This window comes from Meleagris gallopavo, chromosome 2, assembly GCF_000146605.3.
Source record: "Meleagris gallopavo isolate NT-WF06-2002-E0010 breed Aviagen turkey brand Nicholas breeding stock chromosome 2, Turkey_5.1, whole genome shotgun sequence".
Classification (NCBI taxonomy): Eukaryota; Metazoa; Chordata; class Aves; order Galliformes; family Phasianidae; genus Meleagris; species Meleagris gallopavo.
In genome coordinates this window covers 108562094-108576034 of record NC_015012.2, presented here as the reverse complement: position 1 = coordinate 108576034, position 13941 = coordinate 108562094, and the positions used below count along the sequence as shown (strand labels likewise).

Below are 13941 nucleotides of genomic sequence, written 5' to 3'. Positions count from 1 at the left end.
GACATGTGCTAAGTGATAGGACCGAATAGGTCAGATTGATAATTGAACTTCATCATCTTAAAGGTCTTCTCCAAACCAGAAGATTCAATATTATAGCCAGGGATCATACCTTGTTCTACATCTTATGGTGGATAAGTCAAAATACACAGGAGAGACATCACACGGCAACATGGGCAGGTCTGCATTCACCAGGGATACCTCCAGGTGGGGCCAGCTGGCTGGAGAGAGATGTTCTAGCTCATGGGATGCTGAGTCTGAGCCAAAATCAAAGGGAAGAGCTCTGAGGACAGGACCACTCACATCTAGTCTCAAGGTGCAGATGCTTTTGAATATATTCTATTGCAAAGATTGACAGCTACCAGCAGTTTCAATCTCCTTAACCATCAATACCAAACAATCATGCTCATAGATACTTAAAGCACTTGTAAAATTAATAGTTTCACATGGTACTTGCAGCTGCTGATGTCTTGCATGGTTTTGCTAGCAAGCACCTCAAGTACTCTTGTGCTGCAAGGTGGATCTGCTCTGCTCAAGACTTGCCTGGATGTATTCCTGTGCAACCAGCTCTAGGGAACTGTTTTAGCAGAGGGTTGGACATGATGATGTGTGTTGAGGTCCATTCCAACCCCTGCAACTGCCTATGACCTCTACAGGAATCCAAAAATAACGTAGAAATCTGATTTCTCTTACAATTTGAAAGCAAACAAACATCAGAAATAGTTTATGAAGTAATGCAGGCTGATTTAATGCTCTAGATGCCACAGCTATGTGACTGGTACTGAAGATTTGTCATTTCAACCACAGGTCTCAGAACAGACCTGCTTCACCATTACTTTGATATATACTTGGCAAGAGTTTACAAGAGTTGAACACTCACCATCCAGAGTGATAGTAATCCACGTTCCTCCAGCAACACTGCCCTCCTGGGGCTCTATGAGCAGTCCCTCAGAGGTCACTGCAAAAACAACCCAGCTATGTCAGGCTGAGGTTTAAAGCAAAGACTGGAAACATCCAACTCAAGACAAGGCACAGTGGTCTGGCAGCTGTCCTTCTGTGATTCCAGCCTCCACGATCCTTCCTTCCCGGACATCCTAATTAGGATTGCTCATGCCCTTCCCTTTTTTAGAATGACTTAGGTTGGAATAGACCTTAAAGGCCATTTAGTTCCAACACTGCCATGGGCTGGTTGCTCCCCATTAGATCAGGCTGCCCTGGGCCCCATGCAGCCTGGCCTTGGGCACCTCCAGGGAACTACCTCTCCCTATGTAAAACTCCTCCTTCCCCTCATTGAGGTTTTGATGCCCTCAGAACTCTGTTAACTAAGCCAGTCTGAACCTCCTGACCTCCTCAAGAATTGAAACAAGCACAATAAGCCTTATGCTCATTCCTCCAGCTCTTAGAAAAACATTTGCTCAGTTCTGAAGACTGTCCTCAAATACATATACGATATATCCTCCTCCATCTCAGCTTGCCCACCTCTCGGAAAAGCCCTTAAGGATGAAGAATGAAGCATAGGATGAAGCTCCTACTTCATGCAGTTAAGGTACAAATAACTGATTGTATACATTTTCCAGAAAGGCATCAAATTCTTAATTTTTTTTTTTTTTTTTTTTTTTGGCCTTCATTTGCTGATGCTAATGGAAGCAAACCAATAGCTGACCACATCACCATCTCTGGAGGTGTTCAAGAACCATGGATATGTGGCACTGAGGGCCACGGTCGGTGGGCATGGTGGGGATGGGCTGGGGTTGGTGATCTCAGAGGTCTTTTCCAACCATAGTGATTCTATAAACAGTTCCATCTCATCAAGTCAATGTAAACTCGCCTAACATCTGTATTCACCTGCCTAAAGAGAGCTATTGGACTTGCTTGCATCACAAACTCAACATTTAAACAATCGTATGATTATCATCAAGCAAAAGAAAACCAACATGCACCAGCGGTAGCCAGGGATAATCAACAATAATCCAGACATGTAGAAAACTAGGAGATGAAATCTATGGCTATGGAGGAATGCCATGAATGGCCACTGAAAAAGGTGGATAGTATCCAGTATGCTGAAGTCACTGCCCCATAACATCCAACAGCACTTAGAGATACTTCTGCACATCCCACTTGCAATCAGGCTGTGCCTAACCCAATGGCACTGGTACTGCAGTGTTGTTAGAGAACTCTTCTGTCCTCACCTGCAAAGAACACCAGAAAAGATGGTCTCCATAGGTTCATCTTGGAACATGGACGGGGATTTCACAGGATCACGGCTCAGGACCTTAGCATCTTTTCTGTAACGTGAAAATAAATCCCATCTGTTAATCCTTCATCACGTTGCAGACCTGTTGGAGCAATGGTTTGTTATAGCAGACAAGGCAGACTAAGGTGGAGTTACAGAGAAAGCACCATAAAATCAACCAAGCGCAGGATGGTCTTCTCCACGCTGGGGCCATATTTCATGATGCTGGCTGATTAAGCAGTGCAAATAGGAATTAGTGAAAGCAATTACAGGATTTAGAGTCAGTGATACTGCAGAAGAGTACAACAGCTAGAAAACAGCCATGCCCACATTTATTGCACAACCAAGTCAAATCATATCCATAGAACAAAACTTGTGATGAAGACCCAATGGTCCACCCTAAGTACCTGCTGCACACAGCACTATCACAAGGATCAAACAGGATCAAACACCTATTAATGCCTGGAGAATTCTTTGGTGCATGATTTCATTTAATTTTCTCCAGAAGGATTTTCATCCTTTTCCACTGAGACAGCATGAAACAAACCACATTTCTTGGGCTTGCTTCAGAAGCTCTCTCCTGATCTTAACTGAGCACTGAAGGCAGACACTGCTCAATCACTAAAGCATCCTTCTCTCCCTTAGGAACAAATAATATGTTCTGCAGAGATTTGAGATGGGTTTAACACAACCATAGCACACATCCAGGAAGCCAAGACTGCAGCTGAGTCCCCTCAGGATGGAGAAACCTGGCTATAGGCAAGACCAAATGTTTTTTTTCTTGATTCCACCACCGCTTAAAACATTGCTATTGCTATCACCATAAAGAGAGCAGCTAAGAGGTAAATGGCCCAATAACTGCCATGGTCTGCAACTGTGGCAATTAAAAACATGCATTTCATAGTCACACCTGGTACAAATCGCCAACCAACAGAAGCAGTCTGTGCATTCAACATCAAACATTCCCTGCTCTTTTTTTTCCTATCCTCCTCTCAAATCCAAGCCTCTGAATCATCAGATTGGAGTAATACAGAGATGTAAAACCATGGACTAGCAATGGTGCTTCTATTGCTTTTACCACAATAAATGCTGCAATTACCCAACCTGATTTCTTGTACCTTTTAACAGAAATTCAATTCCTAGAGGTCAAGCCCAAAGCCTTGATATGTGTGTGAACCTGGTCTTTCAAAGTAGTCCTATAAAATAACATTCAGATTTATTTTTATTGCCTTTATCAAGACTGTAAGTATGACCTACCTTATCCCCGTTGTTGTCCTTCCATTCCTCAGATGAGTTAATCAAGAAGGGTCTGATAGTGTAACTGCCCATTCCCTTTGATACTGGCTCTCCCACAATGGTTGGTTGGAAGCTCTGTCAGTCCCTGCCTGGACAACAAAGTGAAACCCACCCAACTCGTTTCTCAGCAGTACTCATTACAGACAGCTCAGAGCTGTCCATTGGGCACATTTAATGATTAACCTAAGCTACTTGCTGCTGTTAACCATTTGCTTCCAAGTCTTTAACAACCACAATCAGAACAACCTGGAATATTCTTCCCTTGGGGTTGGAACTAGATGATCTTTAAAATCTCTCCCAACCTAAGCCATTCTATGAGTTTGAATGCCTGACTTCTCCAACAGGAGGATAATCAAGGCCTTCAATGCCTTTTTTTCCCCCCATGCATGGCATAAATGGGTTGAATGGTTTCTTGATACGCTGATACCCAGCCTGGGGGTGGCTTTCCCAGCAAGCAGACTTGGAGGTTTCCATGTACACTCTTTAATTCAAATTTTCCACAGCATTCCCAGCTGTGTCAGAGTCTGGATAGAATTCTGCCCAGGGGGGATTAGACCTCCTACCACATCTCAAGTACCTATTCCCCCGTGGATCCTCACACTGCAGCAGAAAGAAGGGTTGTGAACCACACGTCTCCACTGACTGCAGGGAAGATCCAGCTCAGCCTTCATCAGATCCTGAATAGCTGCAAGCATCACACCTACTCCCACATCTACACCCATCCATTTGAAGCCCAGACAGAAGAATGAGATTTTGGTGAAGCCAACAGAAACAAAACAGGCTGTTGTGGCCTTCCACTGGTACAGGTGCCTTCATGGAAGTTTCCACTGAAGCTAACACCAAGACTTCAGACAACAGCATAGCTACGGTTTAATGAGTTACTACACACCAGTCAAATAATAGCAGAATGTATGCATGCTCTTACCTCATCCCCAAAGGGAAATGAAAAAGATTCAGAGAGGCAGTAGGACGAAATCATGGGCAGTCAACCTTCATTGAAATTTTGGAGTTCTGCCCAGCCATGGAACCAGTGGTGCCGGGTTTGTTTTTGACCAAGACCTGATGTTTCACGTGCATATAGCCAATGATTACAGGAGCCCAATGAAAGTTAACCCAGAGCTGCTCAATATTCTACACTCAGTTTATTTATTAGCTAAAATCCCACTGCAAATACAAACAGAAAAAAAAAAATAGATTTGAGGGAATTATCAGAAAAGAAAATGCTATCAAAGAACAAGCACTGAAGAAGAGGATCAGTTGAATGCAACAGGCAGAGCCAGATGCTCTTAATGGGGTCCACTGACAGCCCCAAAACAAAAGGGCAGATCAGATCCAGGATGCCCCCAGAAAGCCCAGATATAAGCAACAGGAGATAGGGCTGGAGACAGAGCCACAACGTGAGTCCAAGTTCCAGCCAGAAGATAGCACTGAAGATGGGACAGTAAAGCTGTACCCCTACAGCATCAGTCCAACCAAGGAGTGCAGGACTGGGGTTAAACAGAGCTCCCAACTGTAAGGGCAGAGGTGGGTGGGATTCCAGGTAATTAGAGCTAATTGCTGCCCTAAGGTCTTGGATAGTTCTACTCCTAGCTCTGCCCCAAGACAAGCAGTCACTCAAATTCAGCAGCCAGCCATTTAAAAATAAATAAATAAATAAATAAATAAATAAATAAAAGTCCTATCATTTCTGCTCAAAGAGCAACACCTCATGTGTTTTTTGTTTTTGTTTTTTTTGTTTGTTTGTTTGTTCGTAGTTATTCAATTGGAGGCTGCAAATCTTATGTGTGTGAGTAGAAAGAGCCTCACAGACAATTGGGAATCCGGGAAACGGATTGTGTTGTGTTCAGGATGGAATTCAAAGGTTGGACGGGGCCCTGGGCAGCCTGAGCTGGTGAGGGGCAGCCAGCCCACGGCAGGGCTTGGAAGTGGGTGGGCTTTGAGTTCTCTTCCAACCCAACCATTCTACGACTCTTCGACGTGGGGAAGGCTCTCGGTCACTAGGTGGAAGTATGGAGCCGCTGAGGAACCCGACACGCAGCTGAAGGCAGCTCTCTGTGAGATGATTCTGATCAAGCCTTCTGTTAGCTGGAGGGACATCCAAGCAGAGCCCAGGAGGACGGGATATGGGACCTGTTCCCAGCTCCTTCGCTCACTCAAGCATGATTTGGGCTAGTGTTCATCTTCAAGTTACCATTCCTTTGGATTAGGCTTCATCTCCATCACCTGTGTGTAAAAAGGGGATGGTGGCATGCTGCCCTGAGACCTCTGCAGTGCAGGTGCTCTGTAAGAGTCTCCTGAGGATTGGCAGCACTTCTGGGATGGAAAAGCTTGGCGAGGCTCCTCCTGCACTCCCTCAGCCTTTGCATGATGGCAGTTGTTGAGCAGCACATGGCATCCCCAGCAGAACAGCTGAGGGGGGATAATGTGGGATAAGGGGAGGTTTAGTGGTTTTGTCTGCAGCCATTCAGGAGCTCCTTGTTCCTGCCCAGTCATACTGGTACATGCAACACCCCACAGTGAGGGCACAAGTGTGTCTTGCCTGCTCCTCACTGTGTTTACCATCCTCATAAAGAGAGGAAAGCAAGCCAAGTTGGGCTGGTGCTTAGACCAGCAGTGCCATGTTTCTCTTGGGCATGGCTGTTGATAGTCAACCCCTTCCTAGGCAAGCTGTCCCATAGGGCACAGTGGGGAAAAACACCATGAGACCACTGGAACTTAGGCTTGAGTCCAGAAGGTTGAGATTTCTTCTTTCCAGATTGGCTTTTTACTTGTGTCTTCTTTCACCCCTTAACCACTGCCTTTGTCATCTCCCAAGACAACCTGCAAAGTGTGTGAACCCAAGAGAAGATGCATACCAGCCAACTGCTGCCAAAATCAGATTGGGATATCTACAAAGGCTGAGGATCTGATGCTTGCAAAGCTTTTGAAGATTTCAAAACCATCTGTTCCTCAGATTTGTGGCTACATCTAGAAGTTAAATAAGAGCATAAGAGCTTAGGCACTGCACTTTTGTGGATCACACATCTCATTCATCGTCCCTTCCACATTTCATAGCAGCCTTCCTTGGTTTTGACTCAGAGCAGCTCTCTTTAGCCCAAACCATTTCCAGAATGCTCCCAGTGAGCAGTACAGGTGCAGTCAAACAGATTTTGAGGCTGTGGATTCTAACGCCTCGTTGGAGTTCGAGAGTTTTCTTCCCAGATTTTCCAGTGACAAGGACATGGCTGCATGAGCAGCAAATGGGGTCTGCAAGGCTGCAGGTGCAGTCTAGAAGACTTTGCAATCTGGCATGTCCCCAAGGGCAGCCCCTACACTATACAGAGCTCCCATCAGCTGCTCTTTCTTTCTATTAATACTTCCCTTTTTGTGTATTGATGCAAACCTCCTAGCAACCAAGGTCACAAGAGAAGGTGCTAAGAAGCCAGGCTGATTATCATTAAAACCTGGTGGTTTGCTGTCTTTTTTCCTGAGAGGCTTGTTAGGCACCGGCAGGCAAGGTGCTGAGCTGGGATTTCCAAGGGAGCCTGGAGGATTTAGATATCCTGATCAGATTGAATTTCCCTCTCTGATGCCCAGCCTTCCTCCTCCTGGCCTGCAGTGAGTGTCCAACTGAGTGACACTACCCATGGGAAAGAGCTGGACTCAGTGATCCTCATGAGTCCCTTCCAACTTCGGATATTCTACCATTCTGTGATTCTGTGGATGTGATTAAATCACTGATCATTCATATCTGGATGCTTCTCAGGCCAGAAGAGAATCAGAGAATCATACAAATATAGACTGGCCTGAGTTGAAAAGGACCACAATGCTCATCCAGTTCCAACCCCCTGCTATGTGCAGGTCACCAACCAGCAGCCCAGGCTGCCCAGAGCCACATCCAGCCTGGCCTTGAATGCCTGCAGGGATGGGGCATCCACAGCCTCCTTGGACAACCTGTTCAGTGCCTCACTGCCCTCAGAGTGAAAAACTTTCTCCTAAATAGTCAGTAAGGGGTGAGCAGAGAGATTTCAGAAGAGTTTGAGTTCAGAGGATTTGTCGTATTCAACCCCTCATTATACACTCAGGCATGGAAACGTGAGCATGAAAAAAACAGTGCACATATTCTGTGAGCATTTCCCAAACCAGGAGAAGAAACAGATCCTGGTAGGCCAGGAAGCTTGGTCTCTTCTTACTTCTACTCCAACATCTGAGGCACAAGGCCATCACAGAATCATAGGATCATAGAATGGTTTGCATTGGAAGGGACCTGCAAGGTCATCTAGTTCCAACCCCTTGCTACAGGCAGCGACACAGAATGGCTTGGGTTGGAAGGGACATCAGGGATCATGAAGCTCCAACCCTCTGTCACACGCAGGGCCATCAACCTCCACATTTCATACCAGCCCGGGCTGCCCAGGGCCCCATCCAACCTGGCCTTGAACACCTCCCGGGATGGACGGGGCATCCACAGCCTCTCTGGGCAGCTGTTCCAGCACCTCACCACTCTCTCTGTAAAGAACTTCCCCCTGACATTCAACCTAAATCTTCCCTCCTTCAGCTTAAAACCATTTCCCCTTGTCCTGCAGTTATCTACCCTTGTAAAGAGTTGAATCTACACTTGTGAAGGGTTGATCATGTCTACCAGCTGAGCTTCTCTCTTGCTTACCATGAAGGTGAGATAAGGAAAGCATAGAATCTTAACATGAACACTGCATAAGCTGAAATGGGAATGAGAAAAAAAAATCTTGGAAGTGGGGTTTAAAACTCAGCTGAGTAGACAAAAAGCAAAAAGTAGCATTTTTATTTATTGGATGAATCCAATGCCCTTGATTTTCCTTTTATTCCTGCTCCTTTTCACTCAGTTGATTCCCAAAAGTCTTACCTGGTACTTCTTTTAATTTTTTTCCATTTTTAAAACTTACCACTATTCCTACTGCTGTATGTTCAGATAACATCAATATATTTTCCAAATACTTCAAGAAAAAAACGTTCTTTTTTTATCCTAGATCTAAAGTGTATTGGTCTTTCCTTTCCTTCCTGCAATTGGACAAAGCCAATGCGTTCGCACTTACAGCCTGTAACTGAGCCTGGCCCATCATCTTAGCCAACTGGAAACAGACTTAACTCTTTCCTTTGAGAGGAATAGTGCTGGCGCTTCCAAGAGCCTTCCTGCATGTCTTTATGGGGTCACTTTTCAGCGTGATGAAATCCTGTTGAAGTTGTTCCCGTAGTTATTCTTGGTGCATTTTAAACAGTCGGCCAACGGCGTTAAATACTGAATTTATTGCCGACGCAGCTGCCTTAATGACAGGTTGGAGGCTTCTTCAGTTTCAAGGTTCGGTCTGGTCCCATGGGTCATGGAGGACATGCGTGTCTCCCAGCCGCCTCCAGCAGATCCTGGAGCGTGGGGATGTGGGAGGCAGCTGCAAGGAGAAACCAGCACCTCGGCGGGGATTTGGCTTTGGTTTTTCCAGCAAGCTGAGGGGTTCCCCAGTTTCTGTGGCAGCATATGGCATGCCTGAGGGAATGGAAGGTCAAGGCTGGCTCATGCAGCTGAGAGGTCATCCTAAATGCAAAATCTTGGCAGCAAGGGGAAAATGCAACTTTACATGAAAGTTGCTGTGCTGTAAAAAGTATCTTGGTAGTGAGGTCTTCCCAGAGATATTCCTCTTCTGGGCTACTTACAGACACTGTTTCATTCACGTTGCCCATCAAACAGGGCTCAGTTTCAATGTGATGGACCATCTCTGTGTTAAGGGGCTCTTTATCATGCTAACACTATTATCCAAGAAAACCTGCAGCTCCATTGTGAGGACACAAGATAGCATCTAGCCTAGAAAGCTTTCACTTTAAATAGAGGTGAGGACGCAAAATCTCACCTGACTGTGGGAAACATGCCCGCAAGGGAACTGCACAGGTAGGATGAAACCCTAGAGGTGGCATTCCTCATTGAAATCAAGAGATGTGGCTTCCACAGAAACAATCTCCCAGGGAAGCCTGGGGAGGCGATGCTGCAGACTGCAGCCATGGCATTTGCTGAGATAAACAGCTGGTAGAGGATTGGGTTTCTGAATCAAGCTGCAGTTCTGCACCTACTGAGCTTCATCCATCATTAGTCTTTCATTAGGAAGAGTGTTCTTGACTTGGTCCCCAACTCCCAGAGGAGTGATTCAAGCAAATATCAGCTCCACCGCTGCATCCAGCAGTCTCTGTTCCTCTGCCCAATCCTACCCTCGTGGCAAAGCAGATGCCTGTTTGCTTCTCATTTCCATACGAACCCCCCTCTGTTCCATGAGTTTTCATTTTACCGCCCCATCCCATCCAACCCCTCTGCCCGTGGCTGAGCAGGAGGAACAGCTGGGACAGCTGACCCTGGTGAATGAAAGGAGAGCACAGTTTTGCTTCCTTCACCCCTTTCTTGCAGGCTGCCACTGCCACAGTGAGCCCCGAGCCCCCTGGGATGGGGGATTTGTGTGCATTACTCACATGAAAGTGTAGAGCCTGCAGCAGTGCTGCTACTGGGCTTTGCTTCACCTCCAGACAAGGGAACGCCTTGACACTTTTTTTTTTTTACTCTATTGTAAAAGAAAAAGCAAAAAAGGCTTGCAGCGATCCCAGTTGTGTGTAGAAATGGGTAAAATGCATAAAGCTGGGCTGGCTGCTTAACAGAAACTGAGATCTTCTTCTGTCATCAAATCTTCAGGGTGGAAATTGGCCTCGTTCACCTTGCATTGAGTTGTACAACCTGTCATCACACAACAAGCCCACACAGTCTTAATGGTCCCTATGGTCCCTCTCAGTCTAGATTTATTGAATTGAACCACAGAATGGTTTGAGTAGGAAGGGACCCTTCAAGGCCATCTGTCCCACTCCCTGCACTGAGCAGGGACACCCACAGCTCCATCAGTGCTCAGAGCCCATCCAGTCTGACCTTGGCTGTCTGCAGGGATGGGGCACCACCACCTCTCTGTGCAACCTGTGCCAGTGTGCCTCACTGCCCTTACTGTAAAAACCTCTTCCTTATATCCAGTCTAAATGAGAGCCCACAGGTAGGATGAGGAAGGAATCCTTATCCCAGTTCACTGTGATGTGCACGTGGTTGATAGTTTAATTTAGAAGCTTTGCATGTGTTAAAAGGAGATATCACTTCTTTCCCCAAATATTCACTCCCTGAAAACAACCAACCCCTTCGATTCAGGGAGGGATGCTCATGCAGTTCTGTCCAATGCTTTTCAGGCGGTGGGGAATTGCATTTCCCAGCACTGAATGTGCATGAGTGGGGGAGGGCCATCAAAAATAAAAGTGCCAGTGTTCCCACTGTCAGCCCTTTACCCACCTGTTCCCCTTTTAGCCCAAACGTGGCCACCTCTGACCCTGCTGTGGGACCGAGGCACTGGCAGGGCTGTGCCCCCACCCCTTGCCCCCACTCTCTGCAGCAGCTGTATAAACCACAGGGGCAGCAGCTGGGGCTGGGGGTCGATATCTCCATAGGGCACAAGGCACCCAGGAGGGCTCCAGGACACTGGTCTGGTGGTGGTGGGGATTCTATATATTTAAGCTGCAGAAAGTCTGGAGATCGTAGAATCATAGAATCATTAAGATTGGAAAAGACCTCTAAGATCAAATCCAGCCTTCATCCCATCACCACCACAGCCACTAAAATGAGATGCCCCCACTGCCTGTTGTAAAACCCTGAGCTCATCAGTTCAGCTTAACAAGCTCTCCAGACATGTTCCTACCATAGCAGCTGGTAGCTGCCTGCCCCATGGGGTTTAGCCATAGGGATCTGCTCTGCAGTGCTGTCACCTTAATGGGCACTGAGGAGCCCTGGCTGCTTGCTCTCCACAGCTGTAAAGGTGGAAAGGGAGAAAGTGTTGAGAAATACTATTCTCTTTGAGTGCTGGACTTGATGCAAATAGCACAGCCCACCTTCAGAAAGACAAAGATGCAAGGCTGGTGCAGCCCATGCATGAATGTGCCTGCCCAAAAGCTGCTTTCCAGAACCCTGACATAGAATTGGACCAGGGCGAGCTCCTCTTTAATCAGTTTAATTGTTAAAACACTGGTTGGATGGGGTTGAAGTTTACTCTAAGTAAGTTCCTATCCTGTCTGAAGACATGCCAGCAGCCTTCAGCACTCCCCCAGGATCCATTTTCCTGCCTTGAAGAGCTCTCCTGCATGCAAACACATTCCTGGACAGAGGCAGGAACACACAGTTTCTATTCCTAAACCACTCAATTAAGGTACTCACAAGCTGCCCAGCTCAGCAAGGTCCTGATAGTCAGGGTACAGTGGTTTTCTGGCTTGGGCAATGGCAGGAAGCAGCAGTCCTACTGCTGCAATGAGTGCTTGGCCATGCAGTAGAGCCGTCCCCATGGTGCTCCTGGAGACAGAAAATGATAATTTCACTAATTGAGACTGGGTGTCCTAATGAGTGGATCTACTTGGAGTTGGGGGTTCACTTGCTAGCTCTGTCCCAGACGTACAGGGGACCCAGGGAAATTCACTCAACTTCTTCAGGGCTTACCTACCAATATGGATTTCCAGATGATGAGTTTGTGAAGGTGATAAATGTCTCGTGAGCCATTTTCCTCTCATTAATTCAAAACCAAACGCAGGCAGCATCCTTGATGTTTCTAAATTATTATTTATGTTGCTGTAGTCCTTTACCACATCTGGATAACATATTGGTGTTTGCCTAACTCGCTGTTGTCAGCTTGAACTTTGATTTCACGAGGAGTAATCGGGCCAAAAGGCATCTCAATGGGATATCAGCCTGGTGGAGCAGGAAGTAAGACACCAGATCCCATAGACAATGGAGGTTCTAATAGAGGAAAGAAGTCACTCTTGCTGTGCTCAAGTGGTTGGCATTGCTGGGGATTACTGGGAGCCTCTGCAGTCTTTTATATGTTCAAAAACACCCAGTGGAGCCTCATCTGTATGCAGGATGAACATGTTGCCAAATACCAGCAATAATTCAAAGACTTTGCTAGGGGATTAATTGAATTTCGTGTGCAATCTAGGCTATTTCTTGGCCTTCTGGAAATTACTGCCTGCTCCTACGCTTGCTGTTGGTGCAAGGGACTGTTGGAGTTGAAGCTCTGGTTGCTGGCATTACACTGACCAAATCCACTGGACACCAGTACATGTCTTAAGAGGACAGCAACCTGATCTTCACATCAACTCACCCAGAAACAACACTAAGTGTCAAGCAGAGACTGTAAGGCTCCCCAGGCAAAGAGGACTTAATTCCTGCATCCAGGCCGTAAGCCTTCCAGGTTCAAACAGCCTTGCCCATGCCAACTTTCCACCTCCCGTCTCCATCACCAAGCCTTGTAGGTAGCATGCAGAGAGGATCCCCCAGCAGCCCTGCCCTCCCAGCTCCATCAGCTGTCACAGCCTGCATTCCTGCAGGGCTCCCAGCACTGGCAGCTCTGGACATCTGCTCTTTTCCACCCCCGCAAATATGCAAGCAGGTGTGAGGCACCACAGCGTGCCTCGTTCCTGTGGACTTTCACCCAGGCAGCGGGAAGGAAGACACAGCCAGGACAGCAGATGCTCTGCTCTACTCCATCTTCTTTGAGTCCCTCCTGGAAACGTAGAGAAAGGAAAATGGATCTTTCCAACACCACTGAATCAAGCCAGGACGAGATCATTTGTACATCTTATTTGGCTGGATTTAATTCCTCTCTATCTTATTGCCATTGAAAGGCTAAGTAATAGCAGGACAGGGGGAAATGGTTTTAAGCTAAAGAAGGGAAGATTTAGGTTGAATGTCAGGGGGAAGTTCTTTACTGTGAGAGTGGTGAGGTGCTGGAACAGCTGCCCAGAGAGGCTGTGGATGCCCCGTCCATCCCTGGAGGTGTTCAAGGCCAGGTTGGATGGGGCCCTGGGCAGCCTGGGCTGGTATGAAATGTGGAGGTTGTCTGCCCTGCATGTGGTGAGGGGTTGGAGCTTCATGATCCTTGGGATCCCTTCCAACCCAACCATTCTGTGTTTCTATGACATCAGTGATGAAAAGGAGAAAAACCTTCCTGCTGCTTCCCTGGATCTGGAACAGATAGTACTTGGAATCATAGAACCCAATCATGGAATCATAGTCACCAAGGTTGGAAAAGACCTCCAAGATCATCCAGTCCAACCAACAGGCTACAAGGTGATGGTGCTACAGGGATGCTGTCCTCAAAAACTCATGGGGAGCTCCAGCATTTATAAACACCTTTGCTGATGGGATTTGCACTGTCAACCTCCTATTACTGCATGTACCACAGTGAGATAACCACACTCTGGGAACTCCAGAGGAGAGGAGGCTGACCATAAATGTGCAATCAGATGCAATCCACAGAGAGAAGTTTTAGGTACTTGTCTTTTTCCTGCTTCCTAAAACATTTCAAGCACAAGAAGAACGTTTAGAGAAAAGATGATTTTGTTTCCAT

General features: G+C 46.7%; 1 long non-coding RNA gene across 1 annotated transcript; it reads right to left on the bottom strand.

Moving 5' to 3' along the window:
* Positions 1–113: 113 nt before the first annotated feature.
* Positions 114–3674, bottom strand: LOC104910047. The gene is made up of 4 exons (XR_792748.3): positions 3488–3674; positions 2187–2282; positions 878–955; positions 114–254 (listed from the first exon to the last, which is right to left on the bottom strand). It is a non-coding gene; the product is annotated as an uncharacterized LOC104910047 (long non-coding RNA).
* Positions 3675–13941: the final 10267 nt, after the last annotated feature.